Source organism: Protopterus annectens, chromosome 3.part0 (assembly GCF_019279795.1).
Source record: "Protopterus annectens isolate FY-2018-M chromosome 3.part0, PAN1.0, whole genome shotgun sequence".
NCBI classification, from domain to species: Eukaryota; Metazoa; Chordata; order Ceratodontiformes; family Protopteridae; genus Protopterus; species Protopterus annectens.
In genome coordinates this window covers 476,940,110-476,957,897 of record NC_056731.1, presented here as the reverse complement: position 1 = coordinate 476,957,897, position 17,788 = coordinate 476,940,110, and the positions used below count along the sequence as shown (strand labels likewise).

General features: G+C 42.1%; 1 protein-coding gene and 1 pseudogene across 2 annotated transcripts in view; both read left to right on the top strand.

Annotated features, from left to right (window-relative positions):
* Nucleotides 1–17,788, top strand: part of HIVEP1 (HIVEP zinc finger 1) — a 1,195,522-nt gene that overhangs the window by 277,924 nt on the left and 899,810 nt on the right. The window lies entirely within an intron of this gene.
* On the top strand, nt 14,945–15,096 carry LOC122797414 (annotated as a pseudogene).

The window sequence follows — 17,788 nt, the reverse complement described above, 5'->3', positions numbered from 1 at the left end:
CAAAGACAGAACCCACAGAGTGAGAGTTGCTGGAGCCATGTCAGACTCGAAACCGGTCACAAGTGGCGTCCCACAGGGTTCTGTCCTGGGACCACTTATTTTGCATTTTACAGCACAAACTCTAATACATATATGTTAAACAAAGCAATGCAGTCTCACAATGAAAATAGACTTAACATTAAAACTTCTCTGCCCTTGAAACTCACATGCATTGAAACAGCATTGAAACCCACATTCAAAGAAAATACATTTTGCCAGTGGCAGATAAATATTAACTCTGGGCTGTCTTCAAAATCATAGGCTACTTGAACATGACATACACATGCTCTTTGATACGCCTTCCTGACTGTATTACATTACATTCCTTGTACAATACAGTACAGTTGTCAGAGGGCATTTTAAATTTATTGTTTTGAACATTTTTCCGGTAAACAATGAAATAAAAGGCATACACCAAAGACAAAACTGCCCAATTCAGAACATTTCCATCATAAAAAGTCTACTCAACCTTCTATAGTCCACCAGTATCAGTAAAAAAATATGCACAATCTCTGAAGTAGTAAAATCCACATTAAAGAAATTTGTAACTAAAAGAGGTTGCTGCTAGCAAACAACTTTATATGTCATTGCTTCATCTACAAATAAAGTGCCTGTTGCCCTTGAAGAATAAATTGCCTTTGTTGCATGCAATAAAAAATAAGCTAGTAATACCGCAATAGGGAATGGATAGCAAACTGATAACAGGTTCATAGTTACTAGGTATCTTTGCCAAAAAGGACTGCAGCATCCACCCCCTTTACAACACAGTACAGTATCAGCAATGCATCTACCTACTGTGGGAGTAGAACCCACAGCTTTCAGCATCAAAAGCAAGTACACTATCTGTTGTGCTATTAACAATGCAAGCAGACTAAACATAAGCAGCACTAAACTTTTGCTCCCCTGCAGCTCTCATCTCCTTATAAAATCTACTCGACACTCAGCTATATCTCTGAACTTTGCAGCACAAGAAATCTGGAAAAAGCCAAAAGTTATTGGGGGGGGGGGACAAAAGGCCAAAAACCAGGAACACATTTTAAACATTGCTTGTATAATGTTGGAAAGTTGCTAGAATAAAATGCTCCGTTACCACCATACATTTCACTGCCACGTCTTGAACCCAGGGGACCCTGTGCAAAACAGTCAGAGCAACATACCACTACGCCATATCAGCTGTTTTGTGAAAGAATGACTGAAACTTAAATGGCTACCATTTAGTGAATTCAGTTCTTACCATAGCACAGCTGTCAACCTCTTAACACAAAATATCTGAACAAAGCCAATACCGGGTGAATACAGCCCCCAAACATTCAGTGAATTCAGTTCTCACCATAGCTCTCAACCTCTTAGCAGAAAACACCCGGACAAAGCCAGTAATGGGGGAATATAGCCCCCAAACATATGCAGTGAATTCAGTTCTTACCATAGTTCTCAACCTTAGCACAAAACCTGGATGAAGCCAATAATGGGGGTGGGGGGGGATACAGTCCCAAAGACAGTGATACATTTCAAATATCCATCTTGTACACTTAGAAAATTGCTAGAATAAACGCTTTTGTTACCATGCACTTTCTGAAGAATATGAAGTCTGATGATATTCAAATGTGTCATTTTTTTTAACATTTGTTAACCAGGAAAGTCTGACTTGGGGAAAGAAAAGCTAATTTTTAGCAGAGGCCCAGGGAGAAACAAACACTCTAGACAGCCAAGAATCAAACCAAAAAACACGTAGCTGTCAGGCAACAATGCTACCACTGTTTTTTACAAATGGTAGTGGGTAGGGAATTAAGGCTCTTACCACTTGTCCCCAAGGGACAGGGTTCAAGCCTTATTCTCTACCCACCACCATGTAGCACCTGGGGCATTTCACACACACACAACTTTACTGAGCTTGACATAACAAACAGGAAGCTCTTAACAGTCATAATTGCCTCATACAGTTACTCCACAGCAGAACACAAGCTACTTCAAACCCTTGTTATGTTGCATCTATTTCTCTTTCTATAAGCTTGTATTGTAATAATATCCCTTGTATCAAACAAGAATAAGAATCTTATTCAGCTTAAGGTTAAGAGAGCAAGGAATGTAGCTTATTCAATTCCAGCTTATTGCATTTTTGCCCCAGTGTGACAAAAGCTAATCCTGGACTGTTTCCTTTACCTATCTGCAGCTTCTTCTGTTCTGTCACTCTTTGCTCAAATTTGATACCTACCTTCATTCTTGGTACTTCCTGTACCTTCTTTAAACTTGGTTATATTCACTTAGCTTAACATGATATAAGAACCAAAATCACACAAAATATTTTATTCTTCTTAGGACTGAAAAAGAAAATTCTGTAATGCTGCATGTCAATACATGACCTGATACTCAAAAGGTATTCAAACCAAGCTAGTAAACAAATAAGCTATATTGTTTAGTATTCACCGCACATTTGAGTAGTGCTTACTTCAAAACAGTCCATTTTTTCCTAACATGCATATATACTACAAGCAGCAGAGTAGGGCAATGTATTCTGCACTGTAACATAAATAAAACATTAAAAGCTTCAAAAGAAAGTACTACACATTTACAGAAATATCTACAAGCCTTTCATCTTACAATGAAAAGAAATTAGGTTATTTTCCATAACTGAAACAGAAATGTCCTCCTGTTACAACACTGTCCTGTTGATTAAAGTAGTTATTTAAGACAATATGCTGGTCAAATTTTCATATATGTTTTCTCTGAGGCTTTTGAAATGAAGTATATCTAAAATTTAAGATGAGAATGTCACTACAAAACTATGGCTGCTCCTGTAGAAATTTATATGCAGTCTGTTCTTATGCCCTTTTTTCAAATGAAAGAAATACATTTCTTCTTTCTTATTTTCAAAATATGTATACAGTATATGTAATATGGCTTGGCATCGCACTTGATGGAACATCAAATCCAGCAATGATGAAAAGAAAATACTAAAAATCACAGTGCCAAAAACCTACAATAACAAACTCCCAGATTTGCCCCATCAGTACGCATGTTAGTTCTTGTTTTTGGGTCTGGAGCAATATGGAATTTTGGAAGATGATTTTTGCAATAGTGTTGTTTTTTTGGCAATGTAATTTTTTTGTGATTTTTCTTGGTATTGCTGGATTTGAAGCTCTATCTTTCGAGCTTGTGACAGACAGCGAACAATATGAACATATATTTTTGTGTTTGTGTGTGTCTGTGTGTGTGTGCGCGCATGCACAGACACATATACACACACACACACACACACACACACACACACACACACACACACACACACACACACTTACTCTGAAAGTGTCCCATCTTCCGCTAGTTTCCTCTCGTTTGTGAATCCGTCCATTTCAGTTCCCTCTCGTGGTCCCATTTTCCGCTTGCGAACCCCAAAACCGTCTGTCCATGTGAGTTCCCGCTTGCAAAACTTGAAAATATGCGCGCGATGATGTCAGCACACCCGCGACCGTTCTTCTTAAAGAAGAACGCATGATGTCAGCACGGACTTCTTTCTTCTTAAATAAGAACGCCCAAAAAAAAAAAAAAAAAAACAACTTTTTTTTAAAATTATAACATTAGTCAGCCGATTCCATTATTAAAAATAAAAAATGTATTTTCAAGGCAAAACTTAGCCCACTGTCATGCTGTATTGTGGAGATTCATATCTTCTAGAAAATACTGTAAAGATTGAATACCATGTCGATGTTGGATGTTCATATACAAGCTCTGAACATCCAATACCATCCAGTACATATCCTTATTCCATTTTAAACCGGATAGTTTATCTATAAAATCTTGAGTGTCCCTAATATAAGTCTTCTATATTACAACATCGAAGCTTTAGTTAATCGAATAACTAAAGCTCGATCTTGTAATATCGACAGCTAAGATTGCTGAACGGCCGATTCAACCAAGGGAAACGCTTCTGTTGGCCGAATCAAAAAAAAAACTTTGCATCCGAAATACCCCCCCCCCACCTAAATATACCAACTCCAAGATCGTGCCAAATTAGAGAAACGGGCATATTCATAACGGCCAAAGGAAGTGTTTCCCTGGGTTAAATCCGATGATGTGAGAGTGTTCAATCTCGCCGTTTGTTCTTACACATGGGTATCGGCTCCAAGTCGGCCGCTTAGCAAAGCTTTGCATCTAGAAGAAGCTCGAGACCAACCTACCTCCCACAATTCCCTCTGCCTCTACCTCAGATCTAGTTTGCCGCTGCAACCGATTGCATCGTTTTTGAAGAGCTCTGACCAACTGGGAAGATAAGCTAACTTTTTCTTGAAAAATTTCTTGAAAATTTTAGGATTCTTGACATATATATTTAGTGTGTGTATGTGTGTGGTCTGGTCATCCTTTATCTACTCTTATATATATAGTTTATATATGTATATATATAGTTTAGGTTTACCTTGGGGCCTACCCCACGTACTACTAAACTTGGAATTTGATTCTTGACATTATTTTTGCTGTGACTGTGGATACTAACCTATTTTGACAGTGTTATTGATAGTGTACAGTACTTTTCTTACAGGATGTCTGAAAAAGCTAAATCAGGATTTAAGAGGTGTCAGTGTGGGCAGAAGATGTCTGTCACCGACAACCATAGCTCCTGTGTCTACTGTCTTGGCCCTCTCCATCTACAAGATGACTGTTCTATTTGTCATTCTTTTAGTGGAAGGGTCATGACAGATAGGCACAGGAAGCTTATGGACAGAGGTCTTTTGAAGCCTGCCTTCCAAGAGGCTCTTGACAAGTCAGACCAGGCTTCTAAATCCTCGAAGGAGTCGAAGACATCGGAGCCCATGTCATCGGCTCCGAGTTCTTCGTTTAAGGTTCGTTCACCGGTTCCACAGACTTCGGGGCCGAGTGTCGAACTTCTGTCTGTCACCGAGCCTCGAGTCTTGGAACCGGTAACGGAGCTTCCACCTCCTGCTCTATTGAGGTCGGCTCCGTCCTCGATTCCTTCGACTTGATCTTCCAGGCCCCTCTCCGACACCGACGTAGATCGTGTGGTGTAGACGTTAATGGAGAACACGGCCCTGTCCAAACTCATTTCAGTCTCCTCTCAATTGGTGTCGAGACTTGAAGGCCTTCCTTTATCTCCATCTGATCCTCCTCCGAGACCTACTCAGCCTTCAGAGCCGGGAGATGTTGATCTGATGATAGTGGAGCCCTTGGTGCCAGAACTGTCCCTTTCTCGGTTGGCACCGTTGACCTCGACTCCGTCGGAACCATTACTGGACTCGCTGAGCCGACGATCTATCCTTGGTTCCGGGACCGAGAGTCGGACCGATGTTTCGGTGCCGACTCTCCCCCTCGGTGCCTCGGCACGGATCACTTCGGCTCCGTCCTCGGGGTCGATGCCCTTGACCTCCGCGTCGGAGATACTTCCACGTTCTTCGAAACCGGGGGATTCCTCGGCTCGGGGTCTGGGGGGCCTTCGACCTTATGAGGAAGGTATTGTCTTCTCAGACAACCACTTCAGCAGAAGCAACTTCTCCCTCCCATAAAGGTCCGTTGTCTTCTTCTGCACCCACGACTACACAAAAGCGTCGAGCACCAGTGTCTCAGCCACTCCCAGAGGGAGCCCCTTCTTCCTCGGAAGCCTCATCGGATGCCCCCCCCGATGACGTTCCGTGGAAGAGACTGTGCAAGAGGAGGCACTTAAATTCTCCACAAGAATCCTTAACATCGGATACTGACTTAGATGAGTCAGAGGGGTCCCCAAAATCACCCTCGGAGGATGTCTCCTTTTCTGACATCCTGGAGATCCTGAAACAGAGAGGTGATTGCCAGGCCCTACCCCCTTCTGTGGATGAGTCGGTTCTGCTGAAGGCATTTGGTGCTCGCCCTTCTTCCTCCTGGGTTACTCCGCCCTTCGAGTTAATGGAATTAATTGCTCAAAGGGCGTGGGAGGCACCTGACACAGTGGAGCCAGTTCCCAGGAAGCCTAACAAATATATAACTGCCCCTCAGGATAAGTCATACCTCACTAAGGGAGTTCCAGTGGACGCTATGGTGGTGGCAGCAGCCACGAAAAAGGAGATGTCCGAATCTTCCTCGTCTGTTCACCCTCCTAACAGGGACTCTAGGACCATGGACAGATATGGGAAGCGCATTTTCAGCTCAGCGACTTTTTCCATGCGATCACTGAACTACTTGACACACTTCACACGATTACAGAGGGATCTAGTCAAAGAGTTGGGAGATACCCTCCAGGGTAGGACAGATGCTGCTGTCTCGGATAGGGTTACAGCACAGCTCAATACCCTTACATCTATTGTGAACTCGTCCATGAGGCTCATCTCGTATGCGGCCGAAGGGTCGAGTAGGGCTGCAGCTTCAGCGATTGCTCTTCGTAGACAATCCTGGATGCGCCTGTGCTCCTTTGCGGAAGCCTTCAAGTCTTCTTTTACTAACGCCCTCTTTGATGGTGCCACTCTTTTTGGCCCCAAAGTAAAGGAGACCCTAACCCGGTGTGAGCAGGAGGGAAAGACTCTGTTTGCTGTCGGAGTCTGTTTTCCCACCCCATCCAGACCGTACCCCAAAGGGCAACGAGGTGGAAAGATGTGGTTTCGTAAACTCAAGGGTTCTTTCCCAGGCACACAGGGTGATGCCCCCTCCAGAGGCAGAGGGGGGGGCAGAAGTGGAAGACGCCGCCGTGGCGGCAGAGGGAGTCCGCAGAATCAAGGCGACAGGGATACCATCCCTGGGAAGCCTTTCCAGCACTCCTGAGAGGAGGCCCGACTGTCCTGCTCTGGAGGCAGTCGGGGGATGCTTAGCTTTATACCCTCAGGCCTGGCAAAACCTTACTTCAGACAAATGGGTAAAAAGCATTATTACCAGAGGTTACAAAATTCCTTTTGTATTCCCCCCATTACCACAAAAAAGGTTCCCAGATGTACCACCCCATCTGCGAGAACCTGCAGCTATAAAAATCTCAAAGCTGCTAGAAAAAAAGTCATCCAACCAGTCCCAGCAGACCAAAGAGGATCCGGAACTTACTCAAGGTTCTTTTTAGTTCCAAAAAAGACAGGGGACTGGAGGCCAATTCTGGACCTAAGCAATCTCAATACATATGTGAAGAAAGAAAAGTTCCAGATGGTCACGCTTCAATCGATCCTTCTGTTCTTACAGAACGACGACTGGATGTGCTCAATAGATCTCAGGCCACATCAAAATGGCCAGAGCGTCCAGAGATCACCTGCGCTTCCGGCTGGGAGCCAGCCACTTTCAGTTTCAGGCCCTGCCCTTTGGTCTAACCTCGACCCCCAGTGTTTTCACCAAATGCATGGCAGTGGTAGCATCTCACTTGAGACACCTAGGATTCCGGGTGTTTCCGTATCTGGACGACTGGCTCCTTACTGCCACCACAGAGCGTCAACTTATACAGGCCAGGGACTACACACTCAGCCTTTGTGTTCAGCTAGGGATTTTGATAAATTTCGAAAAATCTGCGTTACAGCCCTCGCAGCATATTTCATTTATAGGGGCAGATCTGGATACCCGTTCTTTGCTACTAAAACCCCCCCCCCCCGCAAGAATAGCTTCCCTACAAGAACACGTATCTCTCCTACTATTGTCCAAAAAATCCTCAGCCAAACTAGTCCTGAAAGTCTTGGGACTCATGTCAGCTTCCCTCATTGCAGTTCCCATGGGGAAGGCTACACATGAGAGTTCTCCAATGGCTGCTGTTCGCACAGTGGTCGTTCCAACAGTTACCACTGACACACGAGATTTACATTACGAATACCTGCAAAGCACACCTGTCTTGGTGGTTACAGAATCACAATTTCGTCAGCGGCCGACCGTTTGTGTTACCCACACCAACAGCCACAGTGACCACGGACGCTTCCCTGATAGGGTGGGGGGGCATCTTTCAGGGACAGACAGTCCAAGGCGAATGGACCAGTTTAGAGTACAACCTGCACATCAATGTTCTAGAGATGAGGGCAGTGTTTCTGGCGTTGCAACACTTCTCCCCCCTTCTACCTCTAGGGACCATTGCAGTTCAGACGGACAACATGTCCGTAGTCTGGTACATAAACAAACAAGAAGGAGCCAAATCTTACCAGTTGTGCAGAGAGGCCATGAGAATTTGGCAATGGGCAGAATCCACGGGTCGCTTTCTGATAGCAACGCACATCCCGGGGTTATCCAACGTCATAGCGGACAGGTTGAGCAGAGCCATCCTGTTACCTCACGAGTGGTCCCTCAACCAGATAGTGGTGGAAAGGATCTTCCGCAAGTGGGGCCAGCCTTGCTGCGATCTGTTTGCGTCTCCAATGAACACCAAATGCAGAAGCTACTTTGCCCTTTTACCCCCTCCAGGGGATGTCCCCAGGGACACTCTGATTCACGATTGGCCCCCGGGTCTCCTGTACGCTTTCCCCCCTATACCTCTGATACCGAGATTTCTTCAGAAAGCCAAGGACCAGGAGAGGACTATAATTCTCATTGCCCCATTCTGGCCTCGACAGATTTGGTTTCCCTTTCTTCAAGCTCACCAAATGCGGGAGCCCTGGATTCTGGACCCGGTGCCAGACCTACTGACTCATTCGTCAGGAGCTCCCCACCCGTCACTCCTGTCCCTCAAGTTAGCAGCTTGGCTGCTCCGCTTCCCTACTTAGCCAGGTCTGATCTCTCTCCGGCGATTCAGGACATTCTGGTAGCCTCTCATAAGGCTTCCACTACTAAAATTTACACCGGTAAGTGGAAACGTTTCGTCTACTGGGCGACTACACAGCATTTAGATTCCTTAGTAGCCCCTCTAAACAAGATTTTGGAGTTCCTGTCCATGCTGTTTCATCAATGAGCTTCTACTGCCACTTTAAAAGTTCAATTGGCCACTATTTCTAACTTTCATGTAGGAGAGAACGGAGCGCCCATTATGGCGCATAGGCTTTGTAAAGCCTTCTTGAAAGGGTCCTTTCATCTTAGACCAGCAGTTAGGTTACCTACAGCCCCTTGGAATCTAAATCTACTCTTATCCCAACTAATTTTACCACCTTTTGAACCAGCTTCTTCCTGTTCCTTAAAGTTCTTGTCCTGGAAAACTCTTTTCCTGGTAGCCATCACTTCAGCCAGACGAGTATCAGAACTTCAGGCGCTTTCTATTAAGCAGCCATATTTAATTTTTCACCCGGACAGGGTATCATTACGCACCAACCCTTCCTTCCTCCCTAAGGTTTGTTCAGTTAACAACATTAATCAGTCCATTGAGCTTCCTACATTTTTCAAAAACCACTCCAATAAGCTGGAATATATATTGCACAAGTTGGATGTTCATAGACAACTCAGATTCTACCTAGATAGAACTAAAGACCATAGAAAAGTGGACCAACTCTTTATAGCCTTTGCGGACAACAAAAAGGGCATGGCAGTGACGAAGCGTACACTTTCCAAATGGCTAACTGATTGTATAACCTTTGTTTATTCTGCTTCTAATCAGAGTTTGCCCACCAAACCAAAGGGACATTCTACTAGATCAGTTTCCACATCTTTGGCTCATGCGGCTCGTCTGCCTTTGGACACTATTTGTGCAGCCGCCACTTGGTCTAAACCGCATACGTTCATCACTCATTATAAAGTGGACAGGACTTCCAGGGACAGAGCATCTTTTGGTTCCACTGTGCTCAGGAACGTTCTTCCGTGAGTCACTCAGGGTAACGGAGCTAGGGACGCTACCCATGTGTAAGAACAAACGGCGAGATTGAACACTCTCACATAAAGAAGTTATGTCCTTACCATAACGTTCCATGTGGAGTGTTCATCTCGCCTTTGTTCTTACATCCCCACCCTCAGGTCTGGAAGAACATACAGATTAGAAGTCTGGTCTGTTTGTTTCCCACTAGTTGTCTCTCTGTTGTTCTACTGGTTGAGCTAGTTATGTCCCTTATGTATACGTATGTATTCTTTATGGGTGATTACCTTGTTATTGCTGGATCTGGTGTTGTTTTCTTGCAAACTAGATCTGAGGTAGAGGCAGAGGGAATTGTGGGAGGTAGGTTGGTCTCGAGCTTCTTCTAGATGCAAAGCTTTGCTAAGCGGTCCGACACCCATGTGTAAGAACAAAGGCGAGATGAACACTCCACATGGAACGTTATGGTAAGGACATAACTTCTTTTTCGACAATTTATGGTTTTGATATTACAAGTTTGAGCTTTACTTATTCGATTAAGTAAAGCTTCGATCTTTTAAAATAGAACCCATATAAGAAGAGGGTTTTTATGACAAATGAAAAAAGGTATTCATGTAAAAACAATCCGATATTGTGAAGAAAATATTTGCAGGCAGAACACAGTAGGATGTCCTCTTAAATTATCTAAACCTTTATGGACTTTAGGTAGACAGTAAAATATAGCTAGATCATATCCCTGGACAGAAAACTTTTTTTCTATGTCATTTTTGTTAATCTCAAACCTTTGTGCAATAATAATTGATACTCTTCAAGTGCTTCATTTTAACAAGCAGTGTTACATCTTTCATATACACGAGTGTCATTCAAAAGCTCATAATGCATTTCAGCATATTGCTTATAATTCATTACAACAATTTTGTTGCCCTTATCGTACGGCTTTATGAGTAATTCACAATCATTACCCATACTATTTAAAACAGGCCATTGTGCTTTTGTTAAATTATATTTAATATGTTTAGATTTTATACATTTTTTTAAATAGTTCTTCAACTAAAAAATTCAAAGCTGAAGAAAACTGAATATACTTATTGTTAAACGGGGGTATAAAGGTACTTTTATAACTTACCCCTGAAGTATCCAAAGAACAGTATGTATTTGGTTGAATCTCATTCCATTCATCTTCATATGAAGCACACGAATAAAAGCTTTCATCTGAACTACTGTCCATAACACCCCCACACTCACTTTCTAACTGTTGGTCACAAAAAAATATACAACATGTAGTTTGCAAACCAACTGAAAAAATTCTCATTTAAGATTGTGTAGTCAGGAGAGCATTGCTGGCACAAATTTCAGCCCCAAATTCAAAACTGATTCTTAACAAATCGGGTAAGACACAACCAGAAATATTAATAATTAAAGAAAGCGTGTCATTACATAATGTACCAGCATTCAGTCCACAGTTATTGCAGTCTACCCTTTTTATATTGCTGGTTGACTTTCCTTCAGATTATTATATTGGTCCTGTCCGTTTCTCCTCCTTTTCCTCTCATTCATCGATCCATTCATTTGACTGGGTGCTCTCCGAAACCTGTCCTTATGCAAAACTAATTCTTGAGCAGGTGGTAAAGGGGAAAAGGCACCCCCATTGCTATCATAATTCGTAAGCATTTACAAACCTTCTGAGGATGCAAAAGAGACAGTTAATGGCTTTTTATGACTTCTTGTCTGGCGCAATGATATAAACTGGCCGTGAGATTTAAACTTCCACAAAAATGTATTACCGTTATTATAGTCCCGGAGATCCCTTCCCAATTTACCTTTCTTTCTTTCAGTTAAGTCCTGTTCATAGTGCTATCATTAACATCCGTAAGCAGCGAATCGAAGTGGGAGGCATTCAGTTGTAAAGTTTAACTCCAAACACAAAGATTGAACCTCAGTAAATGACTCTGGCCATATCACATTCCACAAAAATTCTAACTCACTTCAGTGAACACTTATGAGATGAGCCACTGCAGTTCAATCTGAATTTAAAAGCCTGGTCTTCCTCACTTTGAGTCAAAGGTGTGCTGGGGCTTTTGAATGCATGTAGCCCCCATGGAGTGGCATCAAATTCTAAATACCTTTTAAGACTCAGAATGTTAAAATGAGTATTCTTTTCTTTAAAAAGCAAAATTTCTAATCTTTTGCACATTTCCTGAAGTTTACCGGGTGAGTTCATAGAAATGTTAGCACCGACCGTCAAAAGCAGATTTTCCATACAACGATTCCTTTCTTCGATGTGCCTTTCTCAGTCCTTAGTAGATACATCTCTGCTTCTTGCAGTTCGATCATCCTCATGGAATACATAGTCTTCCGTCAAATGTTGGAACAGATCTTTATTATCTTCCCAGAAAATTATAGGAATATTAGAACATGGATCTGTGGCCGTGACAAAGAGCAAAACCATAAACCAAAGGATCAAAAATCCAAAACAACAGCCACAGATGGAGGAAATAATACCTTTGTTCACCTCTAGCACCTCTGCAACAATGCCTTCAAGGAGTAAATACTTCACACAGAATTACAGTATATGTAATGGGTCCAATAAAACATTTAACACACAAAATACAGAATTAATTGATTAGAAACGTCCAGTTACATTCATTATTTAACCCTCCCGTTGGCAAAGTGTTATAGTTTAAAATATACACTGCCTCTTTATGTAGTAATTTATCTTTAAGAGAAACCAATTCCCCTACATTCAAAATAATCTCTTCTAAAACACAACTCTTTATAAATATTGGATTACTTTGATAGCAAGCTTTAAAGTGATAGCTAAAGGACTTTCACTGTGTATATTTTAATATCTCTAATATGCTCTTGGAATCTGACCTTAAATGCCTTCTGGCTTTTTCCCACATAAAATAAATCACACAAACACCTTAAAATATAAATAATTCCTGCTGCATTGTATGAAAAGTCTTTATTGGGACTAAAACCTATCCCATTTATTCTTGAAATATTATTAACCACCTGAGTACATATTGAACATCTACTGCATTGAAAAGTGCCTTTTCTAAGGGAGACTTATTTGCAAATACTCACATTAGGCATTACAGATTTACTGTGACCCACCAGATCTGCTATACTACAGCCCTTGTTAAAGCCTACTCCTGATTCTTCCTAGTTACCAAGAAGAAGAATGACCTATGGCCCATACTGTACGTCAGTCACCTGAACACTCCTGTTATGATGACAGAATTCTGGAAGGTTACAGTATAGTCCATTCTTCCACTCCTGGTTTAATTCCTTAAGTATTTTGGGTTTGTAATACCACAACTAGAATGAACCACATTCTTAAATCAAGGTATGAGTAAAGTTAATGAAGTTACTATTGTGTCAGTTTCTGATGTTAGCCATGAGTTCTCTTTGCAGCACCTGCAGTGTGCCCAGAATTGCTTCCTACTGTAATTCTTATGGGGTTACATGTACTGGTAACATATCTAAATACGACTGTAAATTACTTTTTTATGAGTCCTATTGTTCCTACTACTGGGTATCCATCTTGCACATTGTTGTTATTTCTGCTTGCAAATCCCAGTATTAAGACTGTAATCATAGGGTGTAACAATTTTGATAGTCAATGCATGTAGCAATTTTGATGGTCAGTGCTACTTTTGTCTTTTTTTTTTTTTTTTTGTAGGCTGCTATATCTATTTTTCTCGCATCTATTTTTTGGACTTTTGGTAATGGGTGATCCCATGTGATGTAAATTTCATCATTTTCTGTAATGCTTTTCGGTGCATGTTTCCCATTCTAAGCTAGTTTGGTATAGTAGTGTTTGCACAATACCCAGTGCTGCAGTTTTGGCACATTATTGTGCATTTCAGCATACATGTCCTTTACCATGAGTGCATCACACGAAGCAACGATATGCAAGACTCTCTACAGGTTTTTTTATTACAGAACCTGCATTTGTCTTTTTCTCCCATCTTTTCAACAGACTTTGTTAACCTACTTGTATGTGCTCTCCTGGACCGCTTTTATTAGCCTTTAATGTTTTGGTTTCAATTCACATCTCCCTAACCATTCTTGCATCAAATCTTAGTCAACAGGAGATTGTTCAGGAGATCTCACTGTGACTTTTCCACTATTATTTCCATCTGAAATGTTTTTTTTTCCTTATGTTTTCTGTTTTCTTTTCTTTTTTTTTTTGGCACATTCAGTTGCTGTCTGATTTTTGTCTATTTGTGGTTTCATTTCCATTCTTGCTTGACACTGAAATGCTTATGCTAAACTAAGCAAAGTTGTTATCTTAGATTTCTTCTCATGTTTTAAAACTTTCTTTATGTTTAGATATGATTAGGTTAACAGATATGAATGCAGTCACATGATTGCAGATCTGTTCATCTAATTAGTTTGATAAACATGGAACATTTTTTATTTTCATATCCAATTGATCCAGTACTTTTTAGGTTAATCACCCCTAAACTGTAAGCTAGAATAGGAAAAGCAAATTGATTTATAGTTTGGATTTTATTCATAGATGTCAAGGTAGTTTTCAATATTACTTTTAGTCTTCCAAAGTATTCCTTACTGAGCTTTATTCCTATTTGTTCATGTTTTATTACTGATCTTTCATCTGTTTCCAAGTATTTGTAGATTCCCTCCTGCTCAGGTTGTGTCACATAGACTGATCTTCTCTTTGTGTTTCGCTTGCTGTTTTGAAGGTTGCTTTTGCACATTTATCAAGACAGTCATTCTCATCTGAGAAAGTTTTAACCATTTGTAGATGTGCTTTCAACTTCTCTCCTGATGAACTCTACCGGTTTACGTCATCCACAAAAAAGAGAAGAGAAATCTGTAAACAGAGTTAGTTTCTGGGAGCTGTGTTATAATTATAGCCTAGTCTGTTAATACAGGCATTCCTATATATGTATATATATATATCTATATATATATATATATATATATATATATATATATATATATATATATATATAAAATACGTTATATATGTACGTGTACGCGCACACACGTGTGTGTGTGTGTGTGTGTGTGTGTGTGTGTGTGTGTGTGTGTGTGTGTGTGTGTGTGTGTGTATATATATATATATATATATATATATATATGTATGTATGTATATAATTTATGAATTTCTGTGCCATTCAGTAGGGCTGAGATGAACAGCTTAAGCACTGGTGAAGCTGTGATGGAAGAAAAGTTGCTGGCTTGGTCTGCTGCTAGGCAGTAACCCAATCAGTCGAGACAGCTGGAGAGGGACAAACTTGACAGGGGAAATACCACAATTAAGAAGGTGGTTTCCCATGGTGAAGCTCTTCCATTGCACATTTCATTTTGACTTCCCCAAACATGGGAAACTCAACTGCATAATTTATGGTAGTGGGGGACTGCGTTCATGCAGTTCCCTTAAAAAAAAAAAAAAAAAAAAAAAAAAAAAAATTGGATCTGTTGATGTTCTTCGTCTCACATTGCTGCAGTCATAACCATTGGGTAGTCCGCTGTCCTCGGTCGGCCCGAATACCAAAGAGCTAGGCTGGCGTCGGTCATTGTCGCCCAGAACTGACGTCAGTACGTATTGGTACTTAAGCGCATGACCGACGCCATATCCCCAGTCTTTCTTGCCGCGTGGTCCGAAGCAGAAGCAGCGTTTGCAAGTGCCGTTCAGCATTCTGAAATTTTCATATTTCGAGTTTCAGACCGAAGACCAAGTTGAGCTAAGTACCCCGTTGGGGAAATTTCTGTCTTTTCTTGCCTCAGTTATCTGGATGTCAGAAAAAGTTAATAATTGCATTTCTTGTGGGAAACAGATACCTCATAAGGGACCATCATTCTTTCTGTATTCCTTGCTTGGGGCCTGAGCACGACGTGGTCGGGTGTCACTTTTGCGCTAGATTTAATAAGCGCACCATTAAACGCAGATTAGACTGTGCCAGGCTTGTTTTTGGTAAGCGGTGTAACTATAACATGCCGTCGGATCCTCCGACGCCCGCTACCGCTAAAAAGCGCAAAGATAAATCTTTGAGGTCTAAACCGGATGAGTCGTCCGTTGCGGACGCTGGTTCTTCGGAGCCTCCGGTTGAATCTGTGGATCCAGCCGAGGTTTCGGCTGAATCCCAGGGGGAACCTTTACTTTTACAGGCGTTGGCTTCTCCAGAGTTAGGCCCAGCTGAGGGTGCTTCCCAGGTATCAGTGGTGCCATCTTTGCAAAAGGTTGTTAGGCCTTCTACTTCAGTGGCTAAAGGCCATTCTAAGGCTAAATCTGGTTCTGTGGGCCCTGGTCATACTTCTGGCTCTCCTACCCCTGTCCCAAAAAAGCATATGTTGAAAATGGCAGAGGATTTGATTACTTTAATCAGGGGTTCTGTGCCCCCCCCAGAGAAGAGGCCTAGGGTGGAGCCAGAGTTAGAGGGGATGGAGCATTCTTCAGACTACTCTGACTCTTCAGCTGAAGAAATTCGAGATTTCCCTTCCTATTCAGATTCGGAGGCAGAGGACTCCTGTCCTTCTGCTTCTCCTCCAGAGGATTTTTCTTTTTCTGAAACTTTACATTCCATGAGGGAACATTTCAAGTGGGAAGGTCAGGATTTCTCTGACTCTCGGAAAAGGCTTAGGGAATTTTTGTTTCTGCCTCAACATAGGCCCTTGGCTATTCCTCCTGTTTTAGATGTTGTTCAGGATGTTTTTTCTGAGTCTTCCCTTAACCCTGATTCTTTGCCTCCTGCCCCTGGTAAGCCTGATAGGTACTACAGAGTTCCAGAGGCTCATAAGTATTTGTATAAGAGTCCTAGAGCTGACCCAGAAACTATTATTCAAGGTCCGAAGGGTGTTAGGGCTTCGGTGGCTAAGAATCCTGTTCCTGTGGATAAAGATTCTAGAGCGTTAGATAGGTGGGGGAAAAAAGTGTACACCTCCTCTACGTTAGCTATGAGGGCTTTGAATTGCCAATTTCATATGCTGAAGTATCAGAATTTTTTGTTAAGCCAATTGAAGGCTAAAGTGGATGCCTTATCTGAGGGTATAGAGTGTCAGGAGCTCCAGGAGTTGGTACATGCATCAGATCAGGTTGGCAAACATTCTTTGCAGTGTGGTTTTGATGCCCTTCAGGCTTCTTCCAGGGTGGCTGCTACAGGGTCAGTAATTCGTAGACATGCCTGGCTTAAGGAGCAAAATTTGTCAGAGCATGTTAAAGCTCGGATTTTGGATGCACCTTTACAATCTGAAGTACTTTTTGGTCCTCCTGTGGAATCAGTTTTGAAAAAAATGGAAGATAAGGCTAAGTCTATGCAGGCGGTCAAGGATTTTATGCAGGTGCAGCCCCCTAGGTTTAGTAGGAATTGGCCTGCTAGAGGATGGTCTTATCCTTCATCAGATTATCAGTCTAAGGGCAGGTCTAGACGTGGTAGAGGCAGGACTCACGCTCAGGGTTCTTTCAGACCTAGGACTTGGAGTTCTCCTGCTCAGTCTTCTGGTGAGGGCAGGGGTCAGTCCTTTCGTAAACAGACCCAATGACATGTGTCTTCCGCTGCCGGACCCTTCTTTACTGGCAGCTTCTCTAGGAGGAAGGTTGGGACTTTTTCATCAAAACTGGCATTTGGTCACCCAGGACAAATGGGTGTTGGATATTATAAATCTAGGTTACAAGTTTTATTTTCACACTTTTCCTCCGTTCCGAGGCATGCCGGATGTGCCTCCTCAACAAAGGCGAGAGGCTCAGGAGCAAATTTCCTTGCTTTCAAAGATGAGGGCAATTCAGGTGGTCCCTCCATCAGAGGTGGGCCTAGGGTTTTATTCCCGTCTATTCCTAGTGCCAAAGAAAGGAAACACTTGGAGGCTGATTCTGGATTTGTCCATTCTCAATACCTACCTAGATATTCCAAAGTTCAAGATGTTAACTCTACAACAACTTCTGCCCATGCTAGGCAAAGATCATTGGATGGTGACCCTGGATCTCAAAGAGGCCTATCTTCACATACCTATCAGGCCCAGTTGCAGGAGATTCCTGAGGTTTCGGGCTGGTACTTCTCATTATCAGTTCTCTGCATTGCCCTTTGGTTTATCTACTGCGCCCAGGGTATTCACAAAGGTTCTGGCTCCTGTAAT